This window comes from Oxyura jamaicensis, chromosome 4 (assembly GCF_011077185.1).
Source record: "Oxyura jamaicensis isolate SHBP4307 breed ruddy duck chromosome 4, BPBGC_Ojam_1.0, whole genome shotgun sequence".
Taxonomy (NCBI): domain Eukaryota; kingdom Metazoa; phylum Chordata; class Aves; order Anseriformes; family Anatidae; genus Oxyura; species Oxyura jamaicensis.
This window is the reverse complement of record NC_048896.1, coordinates 41,580,958-41,596,163: the sequence shown is the minus strand read 5'-3', so window position 1 is coordinate 41,596,163 and position 15,206 is coordinate 41,580,958. Positions and strand designations below refer to the sequence as shown.

The 15,206-nt window shown below is 41.6% G+C and overlaps 1 long non-coding RNA gene across 1 annotated transcript; it reads left to right on the top strand.

Moving 5' to 3' along the window:
• The first annotated feature begins 1,944 nt into the window (after positions 1-1,944).
• Positions 1,945-13,999, top strand: LOC118167049. Its single transcript, XR_004750905.1, has 3 exons — positions 1,945-2,004; positions 2,854-2,975; positions 13,398-13,999. It is a non-coding gene; the product is annotated as an uncharacterized LOC118167049 (long non-coding RNA).
• The last annotated feature ends 1,207 nt before the right edge of the window (positions 14,000-15,206 follow it).

Below are 15,206 nucleotides of genomic sequence, written 5' to 3'. Positions count from 1 at the left end.
CTTTTAGACAAATTCTACACAGAAAGAGCTTGTCAAGGAAACGTTTACTGGGTACAATTTATTTTATATAACTGTGTTGTGCTAATGAGCACCTACCCACAGTACTGATGTGTTGATAATGATTCCAGATTTCATGAATTTTCCTCCAGAAAAGTTATTCCAGCACTTATCTTCCAAAACTTTGTTTCATTTCAAGACACCAGTGGAAGAGGGTTGGAAGAATTTGGTGTGAGAAGTTACCCTTCCTGAAAACCATTTCTAATGAAAAAACTTTCTTATTCAGAGGAATGAAAATCCCCAAAAAGGTGTTTGGAACAAGATGCCAAGTAAAATTGATGATAACCATTTCAAAGAGGCATTCGCAACTCACAATAGAAATAGTACATAATCTGTGGTCTTTGTTCTTGTTCCAGACCTGTTGTGGTAAAAGTGGCTCAGGGACAGTTTTTGCTTATGGTAATGAGAGCTGCTGTGTTCTGTCAAGTGTTCTTTTTTCCCCACTAGCTGCAAAATGGAATAACCTTTAGAAAGCACTTACTCACTGAAGTGTTGCTTCATTCTAAAAAGTGATCTTACATTGCATTGACTTCAGAAGAGAAGGGGACTAAGAGTCTTGCAGCACTTCTGCAAATTTCAAACAAGACACCTGCTAGTTCTATGTATACTCATTCTCAGTAATTTAAAAATTAATGACTCAAAATGCCACAGCCTGTCTGGAGTCCTGCCTGTCACTGTGCTGCCTCAGGTCTGCTTGTTAGTATAGGTTATTATCAAATGTGACTAAATGGAAAAAAACATCGCTTTAGGTGGAAATTTTACATACAGTTCTAACATTACTTGCACCATATGCAGCAATACCAGCGCATAGAGATGATAGGCCATATTACTAAATTAAAAAAAAAAAAAAAAGACTTCTTCCAGTCATGTCAACTTCAAAAAGTAAAGATGTGGCAAAGGGAGAACATCTGAAGATGTATGGTTATGTTCTGTGGTTTGGACTGGAGAGAAAAGTGGTGTGTATGGGGTAGGGGGTGTTGGGGTTTTCTGTCCTACTCACCTTCACTGACCCCTCCACAGCAGTGGGGGCCAGGCTAAAGCTTGCCTAATTAAAAATTGAATTAGGATTTTTAACTACTTTTTCTTTGTCATGGGTGACGTAGTTTGACTTCTTAGATTGGAAACTGTAGGTTACTGATCAGGAACAAGAACAGTTCAATCACAGCAGATACCAGAATAAAATTTAAATAAAATATTTCTCAGACCAACTAGGATAATAGCAAATACTATGTGCTTGTTATAGCAGCATAGTCAATCAACACAGCAGCCAGTCTTCATTGTCATCATAGACAACAGTCTTCTTTGTTAGTCTAATTCTAATAATTTGTATTCTACACAGAGTCGGGAATGTAAATGGCCTTAAATTTAAGCAGCATTCAATAGCCAATCCTGGTTGTTTTACCCAGCCCTGGCCTTTTGAACTGAGCAGTTTCATAGGGGAAATCTAGCTGAGGTTTTAGATACCCTTTCACAGATAAAGTTTATTCTTTAATTAAACAATACCCCTAAAAGTACAAATCGCTTTCTCATTGCAGGGAGACTGCTGTAGACACATCAGAAAAATAAATTGGGTCACTCCCATCTCCCTAGCAGCATGTCTAGCTACCTTTATACATCTTCCACTCAATTTCCTTATAAGCCCTGAAAATGCATATTCAGTGCAGTAATTTATCCTCAATGCTTCAGTGCAGAATAGCCTTAATTTGCCAATTAACACTTCACCACCCTCCAGCTGGGCCATCAGTTTCTTTACGACTGTTAAAGTAGCAGTACGATTGTGCTTGCTTACTTTGGAGCTTGGTGCAGCCGAGGGGGTTACCTACAGGTGAAAGTCGTTTCCATTACAAAGTTCTCACTTCCAGAGCATGAGAGTTGAAATACTGTGGTATCAGCTCAAGTGGTGTTTCACAGTTATGTAGGCTGATGTTTCTCTCCTCTGATTTCTTTGTTGTTGTTGTTTTATTTTTTAAACAAATGAAACAGAAATGAGTAAGAAACGATCCTCTCAAGAACCGCTGTAGTATAGCTCCTAAACTAGCAGCGACTAGAACTGGAAGGAAGAGGTAACTTGAAAACTCATTATTATACTTAAATCTTTTGTCTTATAATCAGGCACTTAATGACTCTCCTGCACATTAAGCATGTTATCAATCAAGCTGGGTAGAGCTTAAAATTTGAAGTGTTTCACATCCTGGCTGTAAAAAACACTGTCTAGCGTTTGGTCAGGCTGTAGCTGCAGTTCCTCAGTGTTGTAACCCTCTCTGATTTACTGTGCTGGTGTACCTTCAAAATAGTAAAACTGCACGTAATAAAGGTCTATCAGTGTGCAAAACTCCTGAAAGCAATTCTGTGATAATTTTAAACAATCTTTTGTTACCATATCAAATAGTTTACTTCAGTAGTCGAACTTGGAGAACAGGGGAAAAGCAATAAATGCGTTATGTCCCTTTCAGCTTTTAAGGTGATAATTTGCTCCAAATCATGCTTTGGATGTTGTATTTCAATCAATTTGGCTTCATAGAATTTGTCTGTAAGATACCAGGGCTGAAGTGTGATTCTTAGTAACACTTTCTCTTTAAAATGAATGCATTTTCAATTTTCCCTTGACGATTTTTTATTTTAAGGTAGGAAATCTATTAACTTGTTATCCAATAAGTCCTGCCAAACAATTTGCATTGAGTTTTTATTATAAACAAGAGCTATAATGTTCATAATTCTAAGTTCTATTGAGGATAGATTTAATTCTTCTTTTGAAGAATTTTGAATTTTCTGATACTTGCTTTTGTTTTCCAGCAGAATGTGGGCAATGTTAGCTGTGAAGTCCTGATCAACTAATTGCTTTGGTCTTGCTAATTGCGCTCAGCCTGATCTACAAAAGGAAGAGTCATTAGAGTGTTTTCAATGTTTCCTCTGGACAGGTATGAAATCAACATTGGTTCCAAGTTCTTAGCCTATATGCCCTGGCACTAGAAGCAGGGTCTTTTTTTTGGATGTTGTAAAGCTAAATTGATAGAAAGAGAGTTTTTGTTAAATTGTTGGGGATCAATTTCTAATAGTTCTTTGATGTTATGTAGTAGCTCAACCTGGAACAGAAATAAATTGCTAAAACACAGGCTTGGTCAAAGTTAGAGGGATAGCTTAGGTTTATAAAGAAACCTGAATATATTTTTAAATTATTATTATAAAATCTCATCTACAGCTCGAGAATCCATTTAAAGTCAACACAAGTTTTGTTATTGACTAACTGATTTGAATCAGGCACATACAGAAAATGTTGCAGGCTGGAGAAGGATCCCAGCTGTTAAGATGTCCTTAGAGTTAAACCTGTGCCATCACTGTGACAGTCTGCGGTGAGCCCCATCTGGGGCCCTTAGGAGCTGTGAGGAAGTACTTATGCCACTCTGTTTTACAAAGAACCTGAAGACAAAAGAGGTCCGGGTTGATCCTGTGGTTGTTAGATCCATGTTTACCTAAACTGAAAGCCCCAAACCATGTGTGGAAACAGGGCATGGTAAATAGGAAGTCTGTGGCTTTCTCATATGCAGCTAAAGTGCTTATGGGGAGAGTGCAATAATGGTTGGCGGTTTGTGTGCTCCTGGAGATGGACACATAACCCAAGCCCTCTTATTTTAGTTTTGCTCAGAGGTATTCAGAAGAAGATAAATGTTTTTTTTGTTGTTGTTTTATTTTATTCTTTTCTGTAATAAATGAATAAATTGAATGTTGCTACCTAATATACCAGGTGGTCACGTTAGTTGAAGGGGAAGCTTTTTCCATTAGAATATTATGCATAAAAGTGATGTATTATGTAAATATGAGAAGCCACTTTATTACTTCTTGCACTGTGGATTTCTTCTTAATCTCATCTGTGATGGGTAAAAGGCTGTAAACAGATGGAAAGACCTCTGCCAGTTCTGTTAGACTGAAATTGGATTAGAGCCAATGGCGAGTTTTTTTGCAAAGCATAGTACTTTTCATTGCAAGGCAGTTACATCAGGCTTCAGCTGAAATACATTTCTAAGACAAATGCAAATCTGTCATTGTCCTCTCTGTCTGAGTGTTCATGCATATAGATGTTTGGTTTCCAAATATCTTTTAATTTTTGAAAACTACTCAATCTGAAACTTGTAAATGTGTGTACAGGAATTAGTTAGAACTTCTATGCAGTGGAATAAAAAAAAAAATAACCTTTAAAGATGAGCAGCACTTCTGTATTACAATTTCTTCTCTCCAGTTGTGGGCCATGTGTAAACTTAAGTAGATAACGCTTTACTTTAAGCTACTAGAATGTTATTAACTGATACTGTGAGAAACTTTCTGATCATCAGCTATCTGTCATAAGAGACTATGGTTTTACTCTTTAGTAAATGTTGGTGTTCAGTGAGTTTGTAGTTGTTTTTTTTTTTTTTAAAAAAAAAAAGATTATTCTTCATATGCAATTTTGAAATGTATGTTGCTTTTTTGCAGTGTTATAAAACATGCCATTTTTCTTTGTAGCAATTAATGCTGCTTCTTTATGCTTATGGTTTTAAGACCCTAATGTAAATGAAGTATTACAATGAACGTCATCACTTACCATCAAGTTTCACAGTAGTGCAGTTTCTGATCTGCATTTGAAACTGTACTTTAAAGTTATTCACATATGTTGTTTTTTTTACTCTGCTTTGCCATCATTACTATGGCTTCACTTGATGATTATGACTTCACCTAGTTGGAAGTCAAAAGAACATTTCACAAACAGGATAGCTTTATTTTATGACAGTGTTTTTCACAGAATCACAGAATTTCTAGGTTGGAAGAGACCTCAAGATCATCGAGTCCAACCTCTAACCTAACACTAACAGTCCCCACTAAACCATATCCCTAAGCTCTACATCTAAACGTCTTTTGAAGACTTCCAGGGATGGTGACTCCACCACCTCCCTGGGCAGCCTGTTCCAATGCCTCACAACCCTTTCAGTAAAGAAGCTCTTCCTAACATCTGACCTAAAACTCCCCTGGCACAACTTTAGCCCATTCCCCCTCGTCCTGTCACCAGGCACGTGGGAGAACAGGCCAACCCCCACCTCTCTACAGCCTCCTTTAAGGTATCTGTAGAGAGCGATAAGGTCGCCCCTGAGCCTCCTCTTCTCCAGGCTGAATAAGCCCAGCTCCTTCAGCCGCTCCTCGTAGGACTTGTTCTCCAGGCCCCTCACCAGCTTCGTCACCCTTCTTTGGACCCGCTCAAGCACCTCGATGTCCTTCTTGTAGCGAGGGGCCCAAAACTGAACACAGTACTCGAGGTATGGCCTCACCAGAGCCGAGTACAGGGGGACGATCACCTCCCTAGCCCTGCTGGTCACACTATTTCTGATACAAGCCAGGATGCCGTTGGCCTTCTTGGCCACCTGAGCACACTGCTGGCTCATATTCAGCCGACTGTCCACTATCACTCCCAGGTCCATCTCCGCCTGGCAGCTCTCCAACCACTCATCTCCCAGCCTGTAGCTCTGCTTGGGATTATTACGCCCCAGGTGCAGGACCCGGCACTTAGCCTTGTTAAACTTCATGCAGCTGACCCCAGCCCATCGGTGCAGCCTATCCAGATCCTCCTGCAGAGCCTTCCTACCCTCGAGCAGATCGACACTCGCACCTAACTTGGTGTCATCTGCAAACTTACTGAGGGTGCACTCAATGCCCTCGTCCAGATCATTGATGAAGATGTTAAAGAGGACCGGCCCCAGCACCGAGCCCTGGGGGACGCCACTAGTGACTGGCCTCCAACTGGATTTGACTCCATTTACCACAACTCTCTGGGCCCGGCTATCCAGCCAGTTTCTAACCCAACGAAGCGTGCGCCAGTCCAAGCCAAGAGCAGCCAGTTTCTTGAGGAGAATGCTGTGGGAGACGGTGTCAAAAGCCTTGCTGAAGTCAAGGTGGACCACATCCACAGCCTTTCCCTCGTCCACCCAGCGCGACACTTTGTCATAGAAGGAGATCAGGTTCGTCAAGCAGGACCTGCCTTCCATAAACCCATGCTGACTGGGCCTGATCGCCTGCTTGCCCTTCAAGTGCCGCATGATGACTCCCAAGAGGATCTGCTCCATGAGCTTCCCTGGTACTGAGGTCAAACTGACAGGCCTGTAGTTCCCCGGGTCAGCCCTCCGGCCCTTCTTGTAGATGGGCGTCACATTCGCTAGCCGCCAGTCAGCTGGGACCTCCCCCGATAGCCAGGACTGCTGATAAATGATGGATAGTGGCTTGGCCAGCTCCTCTGCCAGTTCTCTCAGTACCCTTGGGTGGATCCCATCCGGCCCCATCGACTTGTGCACATCCAAGTGCCGTAGCAGGTCACCAACCAGTTCTTCGTGGATGGTGAGGGCCACATCCTGCTCCCCATCCCCTTCCACCAGCTCAGGGTACTGGGAATCCAGAGAACAACCGGTATTGCCACTAAAGACTGAGGCAAAGAAGGCATTGAGCACCTCTGCCTTTTCCTCATCTCTTGTAACTAAGTTTCCCCCCACATCCAGTAAAGGATGGAGATTCTCCTTTGTCCTCCTTTTTATGTTGATGTATTTATAAAAGCGTTTTTTGTTATCTTTAACGGCAGTAGCCAGATTGAGCTCCAGATGAGCTTTGGCCTTCCTAATTTTGTCCCTGCACAGCCTCGCTACATCCTTATAGTCCTCCCTAGTGGCCAGCCCACTTTTCCAAAGATTATAAACCCTCTTTTTTCTTCTAAGCTCAAGCCACAGTTCTCTGTTCAGCCAGGCTGGTCTTCTTCCCCGCTGGCTCATCTTTGGGCACATGGGAACAGACCGCTCCTGCGCCATTAGGATTTGCCTCTTGAAGAGCGCCCAGCCTTCCTGGACCCCTCTGCCCTTCAGAACCGCCTCCCAAGGGACTCTACCAACCAGTGTCCTGAGCAGCCCAAAGTCAGCTCTCCAAAAGTCCAGTACAGTGGTTTTACTGGTTCCCTTCCTGGCCTCGCCAAGAATAGTGAACTCCACCATTTCGTGGTCACTCTGCCCAAGACAGCTCCCGACAATCACATCCTCCACCAGTCCTTCTCTGTTTGTGAAGAGAAGGTCTAGCGGGGCACCACCCCTGGTAGGCTCACTAATCAGCTGCGTCAGGAAGCCATCTTCCACTTTCTCCAGAAACCTCCTAGACTGCTTTCTCTGGGCTGTGTTGTGCTTCCAGGATATGTCAGGGAAGTTGAAGTCCCCCACGAGTACAAGCGCTGAAGATTTCGCAACTTCTGTCAGCTGCCTGTAGAACTCCTCATCTGTCTTCTCGTCCTGGTTCGGCGGTCTGTAACAGACCCCAACCAGGACGCTAGCCTTGTTGTCCCTGCCGATCCTAACCCAAAGGGACTCGATCTTGTCATTCCTAGCCTCGAGTTTTACAACATAGAAAGACTCTCTAATATAGAGAGCCACACCGCCACCCCTTCTGTGCTGCCTGTCCCTTCTGAAGAGCCTATAGCCAGGCATCGCAGCACTCCAGTCATGAGACTGGTCCCACCACGTTTCCGTGATGGCAACCAAGTCGTAGCCTGCCCGCTGCACGATGGCTTCCAGCTCCTCCTGTTTGTTACCCATGCTGCGTGCATTGGTGTAGATGCACTTCAGCTGGGCCATTACCTTATTCCCCGGCCTTGCTATTGTTCCCCCTGTCACAGCTCCAACAATCCTTGCTTCACCCCCATCCCCCTTCTTACCTAGTTTAAAGCCGTATCAATGAGCCCCGCCAGCTCCTGGCCAAGGATCCTTTTTCCCCTAAAGGATAGGGACCCGTCTACGGCCATCAGACCAGGTGCTGAATAAACTGCCCCATGGTCGAAAAACCCAAGATCTCTGCGTTGGCACCAGCCCTGGAGCCACATGTTTAACAGGTGGGCTTTCCTGGTCCTCTCCGTACCCCTCCCTGTCACCGTAGGGATGGACGAAAGCACTACCTGCACTCCCGCTCCGTCCACTAACCGTCCCAGCCCCCTAAAGTCTCTTTTGATTGCCTTCAGGCTTCTGTCTTCAATGTCGTCACTGCCCGCCTGGACTATCAGAAGAGGATAATAATCAGAGGGGCGTACCAGGTTGGGAAGCTTCCTGGCAACGTCCCTGACCCCGGCCCCAGGGAGGCAGCAGACTTCCCTACGGGTAGGGTCAGGCCGACAAATAGGGCCCTCTGTTCCCCTAAGGATAGAGTCTCCAACAACAATCACCCTTCTTTCTTTCTTGATGGAGGCAGTCCTGAGGCGTGGAGTCGACCTCCTCACCCTAGGCATCCTCCTGGGAACACTTTCTACCTCTTCCTCAGTTGCTGTTGATCTCTCAGTCTCCAGGGCCTCAAACCTGTTGTGTAAGGGCACCTGGGAAGGTGGGGCCGGAAGGGGAGGGCATCGCCTGCCATGTCGAGCAGGGACCTGTCTCCATTCCTCCTCAACTCCCAGATCCCCTCCCTCTGCCCGACGGCGACAAGGCAGGGGCTCCACCCCCATTTGGGGTGTCTCAGCCCGGTACCTCTCCTTGAGGCCCTGCAGGGAGTTACTCCACAAGTCTATCTCCTGCTCACACTCCCTGATGGCCCTCAACCTCTCCACCTCCTCCTTGAGCTCCGCCACCATGCGGATCAGGTCATCCACCTGCTCGCACCTCACGCACGCAGCGTCTCTGCCTCCCGCCGATGGCAGCAGCAGGCTCTGACACTCCCTGCATCCGGTGACCTGAACCGCTGCATTCTTTAACGGGCAGTCGGTCTGGGTGTGTACCGACCTCCTGGAGAGCCCACCGTGCCTGGTGGAGACCATTATCGCCTAGCTAACGACTGTCGTTAAGAGGTGTTCGTGTGGGCAGGCGATTGCTCTCCGCCCTTCCTGCTCGCCCTGCCTGCGCGAACTGCCGCGCTAACTGCCGCGCCACTCCCCTCTGACGCGCCACGCCCTGTTTGCCCGTCCTGGTCGCCGCGCTCCTGGTCGCTCGCGCTCCCTAGGGGCTGCTTTTGAACGGCCGGGGAGGGGGCGCTGCTGGCTCCGCCTTCTCCTCGTCAGCCTCCCTCACGAGGGCTGCCGGGTCCTGGCGGCTCCCTGAAGTCGTCTCGATGCCGGAAAATCAGCCCTGCCTGGCCCGATCCCCCGCTCCGCTGCAGAACGCGTCTGCTCCGGAGCCGATCGCCTCGGCAAATGGCCAAGTATAGGGCTTCTAAGTATAGCTGAAGTCTGAAACAAACCCCAGGCTTAGCAGCTTCAGCTGTGCTGAGAAAATTAATTCTTCCTGGACGATTTTTGTTGGTATTTATTTTCATCTCTAAACCAGCTGCTGTATTCCTGCAACAGTGAGAAGGCTTAGGAATTCAAACGAACCTCTTCTATCAGTGGCACTGCTGGAAGAAAAAGCCACCAAATGGGCAGAAACAGTGAGGCATAAGCCATGAGCATGCTGCTGAGCACAAGAGAGTAGGAAGAATATGAATAAGCAATAGTAAAACTCTTAGTATCTTTTTGGCACCATTCATTACTTAACGTTTCTCTGATATTCTGCTACTGTAAATGAGCCTTCTGTAAAAAGTTTCTTCAGCACACAGAAATGGAACTTTCAGTATTAGAAAATATATTGAATTGTTTTGTGACATTTCTTATAAACCTCCTTTTAGAAAGATGTTTTTGTTCTTATTCTATTAAAGAGATTTTTCTTCTATATCTGCCCTGAATGACTTGAAGACCGTGAGAAAGAGAGGGAGGGCTGGTAATTTTGTTCAAGTTAGAAAAGTGGCTATGGGATTGAAAAGGACTGGCTAGGGGGTGGAGGGGGTGGTGTCACTTCTTCCTTCTGTGAAAAGGTGTCGTATTTGCTCATACTCCCATTTCCGTGGCAGGTAAAAGAATACCAATGGTGAAATTATACTTACATAATCATCCCTGAATTCAAGCCTAAGCCAAACTGAAGTTACACCTATAGTCTTCTCTTTGTTTAGCTCTTTTTATTCTCTACTTGCATATATTCTTACTTTTTCTCATGAAACAATCCACACTAAACTATTGAATACAAGACTTTACAGTATGCTTGAGTAATTAAAGACGTATTGAAAATCATTTTACAGTAATCCAAAATGCAAGTTTACGTTTAGAGGCTCAAAGCTGATGTGCTTTGCTTGGTTATGGATTGGACTTCTAAAAGCTCTGCCTTCCTTTCAAAGGTTATTAGGAGGGGGTTTTGGCTACACCAATATTTGTTGTTTATTCTTCTGATTGCTCTTCATTTTTCTGTACTTCATGCTAATTAAAAAAATTGTCAATGGTCACTCAATAAAAAATGGTCACTCAAAGAATCATTATTTTTGCTGGATAATCTGCTTCTGGAAGAGATCAAGTATTTCTTTTAGAATCAAATCTAACATGAGAAATGAAAGTTTAAAAGATTCAATGAAATCTTGACTCCTGGTTTCCTTCAACAGATTTTTAAAGCTAAATTCTATTGTAATTCAGCAATTGGTTAAGTAAAGACATTGCTTTCTTTATTAGAAAAGTGTGTGCTTTTTTTTTCCCTTTTTATTTTTTTTAGTTATGAGTGGCAGAAACTTATTTTAATGGAAGCTTGAAATTCTTGATATAGCCCCCTAATGACAAAAACACGATTGTTTTAGAGCAGTTGCATATTGTAAAATTTTTGAGGAAAAATCAACAGGATTGTTAAAGCTACATGGTATTATCGCAATGTGGGAAAATGAACATACTTTTATTTATATATTGCTAAATTCTCGGTAGTTTACCACAGTCATATCATTAATCCTCAACATAAAGTGTAACTTACATGTGATGCACAAAATTGTTTTTTATTGGAATAAAATATGCCCCACAAAGTTCAAACTGGTTGCATTCCTGATCTGGCCTACATCATCTGCTCTTGACAAAATGGATTCAGGTGATGGATCTAGTATAAGGTGATATAGTCTGGATACAAATCTGTCGTTAATCTGATTATTACAAATCTGGGTTTCCCTTAAGTTTATTCATTGCAGGAGAAAACACATCTATAATTACTGTATGTTTGTATCTACCAATATCTTTTTGCTGCTTCGATCTATATTGAAGACATAAGAGAAGTTTGATTTTTTCCAGGAGTGCCAGGGTCTTTGTTCTTACTAAAATTTTCAGTAAGCTGAAGATGTCTTGTTAAACCTGACAGTTTTTTCCAGTTGTTTAAACCAGAAAATTGCATCCTTTAATAATGACAGTATAGTTCGTTTTTGTAATTATTACAACTATTTTTGTCTTCCTCCATCTGTGATGTTACCTAAAGGTAACTCAAAACAGATAACCAGTGATTTTAATCAGAACATAGTTTTCAACCATACAAAGAAGTAATTTGGATAAGAATCCTTTTTATCTCTCCTTTCTTGTTCATATGCTTTTTTTTAAAAAAAAAAATAACAATTTCAATTTAAAGAAAAAAAACGTTTGACCTGTATATTGAACATCTGAGTAATATTTTTCTCCCCAGAAGTTCCTTCCAGCCAGCCGAATATGAATATCAAGTACAACCTGAAAATGATCACAGTGAGTTAGAGCAACGGTACTTCTTGTCTCCAAAAATATCCTGTAGCAGATGCCTACTGCAGAGTTAAGAAAGGGCAGGCACGTATGATAATTCCTAGGAAATATAAGGAAAGGATATCAATCTATTCTCATTTTAGAAGACTTTCTGAGTTAGAAGTTTTTCCTGTCTACTGAGTAACCCATAACTTTGCCAAATACTTGACAAGTCTCCCTTGTTGGCATCAAGGAGTACAGATATGCTACCTGTGCTGTGAGAATTCTCTCTCCTACTAAAAGCGCAGAAAATTAAGAAGTGTCAGAAAACAGCAGCAAATTCCTGGAAGGTTGGCATGAGAGTAGCCTTTTTCATTTCATTGAATATGCCGATTCAACAGACATATATGGTAGTAAGAGTACTTTAAAACCCATGAAGGATACCAGGTAGCTAAATTTTCTCTCATGCGTCGAGATGCTCAGATAATCAAGTTGGGCGCTTGGGTTGCTTTTCTCCCTTTATGACTTGTCCTGCTTTCAGGCTTCCAATTCATAGTTTTCTGCAGAAATGATTCTTTTTCCTGATTTCAAATTTCCAATGTTTAAATGTTTCAATAGTGTTCCTTTCCCACACTTTCCCCACATCTGGAATGGAAATTCTGGTCATTGTGTTGCTTGCATTAATTTTTCAGAGAAAGGAAGTGACATTTATAGAAGAATGACTGAACTGCTGTTAAAAACACAATTGTTCTTTGTTTATATGTAGTAAAGTATTTTTCTCTTAATTAGAAAGCTTTCATTATGAAATTAAAAATTGTGGTCTTCAAATGTCAGACTGAAAAGGTAAAAGTAACGCTAAGTGAAAAACTCAAGGGGTTAAATCTTTTTCAGGAAGTGTGTGCGCATTTTCAGACAGATTGAAACAGACATTTCCATAACTGTAATTTATGCGATTCTGAATCAGAATTTAGATTAAAACTTTGAAGTGTCTGCTACAAAGAGCTGTGATGTTAAAAACTCCAGTTCTTATTCTATGCACATCAGACAAGATTTTTGATTGTAATGGGGTTTTCCTTCAAGATGTAAGAAAAAAGTGAATTGTAAAGATTTATGTGCTATGTCACAGAACTCTTAGAGACTACTGGTTTTGTAAGATTGGTTCTTCTATGAGAGCATTTTTCTTCTACTCTATCAAAGTTGAATTTCTGTCTATAAAAGTAAGGCTTTTCCTCACTGTAGCGGTGGTTGTTTTTTTTTTTTAAGGTGTCAATCACACTTTGGAAGTGTTATTCTTTTTAATATTACCTAGCTTTATGATGCTTCAGAATTATGATGTATGTTACTAGAGAATGATAGAAACATACTAGAGAAAGAGCGGAAAAGGGGATGAATTTAGAACAGTGAGAGCTGTTCAAGATAAAACATTTGTTGTTTGTTTTTGTTGTTGTTGTTCATGAAAGTCATGTCCTTATTTTATAAGGATCATCTTAGAAACAGGAAAATATATTTGGCTGAATCACCTTGTTACAAGACTATAAAATATAGATATTTTCCTGAAATACTGAGATTAAAATGAAAATACTCTACCATCTCCCTTATACTTCCTTATTTTTGTAATTCACATGAGAAGTGTGTGTTGGAGAACAGTACTTGAGGCAGTGGCAGCAAATAACCTGACAGACCTCCTCCTTGTGATGATGCAGGGGGTTCTTCAGGAAGTTTCTCCGATGCTCATCTATCCTTGCCCTAAACAGGTAGAGAGTCTCCAATAGGTTTTTCTCTTCTTGAAGGAAGGTATGAAAAGATGTCCTGTATCTTCTGCCTTCTACAGGGCCAGGTCTCTGTGAAGCAATATTCAGCCAGACTAGATGACAGTGTTTCTGTCAGAAGCAGTGTTTTGCTCTTGGTTTTCCTCTATTTGTGATCACCCAGCCCAAAAGTAAAGCCTGCAGGCCCATGACGGCAGGGTGATACAGGAAGAATAAAGAGACTTCGTATTACAGAGAGAATTTTTATGGATGGAAGCAGGCAGAAACCCAAAAATGTTTCCTTGAAACATTTTGGCAGCTCCAAAATATACGTGGCAAAAAAAGTGTAGAAATAGCTTCTGACAGTCAGCTCAACTCCTGGGAACGGGAGCTCCCCTCCACATTTGGTCCATGATCATCTCAAGTCTGACTTAGCCAAAACAGAAAGCAGGATCTTGATCCAAAACTGCTTATTAGGTCTAAGTTGAGCTTTGAGGTAAGCCTCCAAAAGCACTTTAAATTGACCCTGCTCTTTAAGACATATAAAGCTCAGCCTAAGTGGCACCCCATTTAGCTACTCTCTAATGCTGTGCATTCTGCAGCAGGGAGTTTATCAGCTCTTGGTGCCCTCTATTATGAACCCTTTTTCATGCATGCACTTACTTGTGACTGAAAACAAAAACTAGCAGCCTTTAATTATCTGGCAGTGTTTTGAATTTGAGAACTTTAGATGAGATTATATTTATGAGTATTTATATTATTTTTCTTATACTGAGCACTTTCCACAAACAATATTCATTACAATTTTTTTAAATTTCCAGTGCAAAATGCTGTAAGCCATTCTATGTTATTTATTAATCACAAACGGCATATATATGCAATAAAATATTAATCTGTTTCCATATTAAAGTATTTAATTTGAATTTATAAGAAACCTCTTCACAAGGAAGCTTAGGAATGTATAATAGTTTCAAAGTTCTAAAGTTATTTTTTCATACATGTAGAAGTTGCTGGTCTTTATTATGATATAATGATCCTCAGAAGTTTGTTTTAGAAAGCAGAACAATGATATAACAATTATGACAAAGTCTGTGAATATCAGTATCCAGCCTAGTTCATTGTTGTGACACAGGAAAAACGTACTTATCTGAATGGGCTCTTTCAGGTGTGTAAGTCTTGTTTAAGAAGACCAAGTGTTAAACAGCACTGAGTGGTGTATTCTGAGTATCATGGCACAATCTTCATTTGAAATACACAGCACTTAAGGAGTGATACGTTTTAATCTGTGAATTGCCAGAAGCTTTATTTTATTGCATTAGAAGATATCCAAATAGGAAAATGAATCAGCTTTGCAATTGTGCAGTGGTATCTGCTGTTGGAGAAATGGGAATTAAGCAGAACAAAAAGTTCTAATTGCACATTTCAGCCCAAGATCCAGTACTGGCCTGCTTCAATTCTGAAACATGTTTCTAGGAAGTATTATCCCTTAAATTTATATACTGGAAGAAATAATTGCTAGAAAAATTGCCTTTTTAAGTGTTTAAAGAAACTGCAGTATAAAATTTAATTTCCCTACTCTGCCAATATATTTGCTATACCATAAGTCTTGCAAACTCTCTTTAGAAGGTTATTACATACCTGAAAAAAAGATGACATCTAGCTAATGAGGAATTGAGACACGGCTCAGTGACATGCAAGATTGCAGGCCTCTAACTGCTTGAGAATTATACCTTTAGTATGCAAATACATCTCCTAGGGAAGTTCTGATTAAAGGCAAATTAAATAAATGTATGTGTCATTTAAAGTCAAACTGTAAAATTATATGGTAATTAGTATGCTGTGTCTGTCTATCAGGAATGATATTTCTTATTGGAATTATAAATTGATGAAAG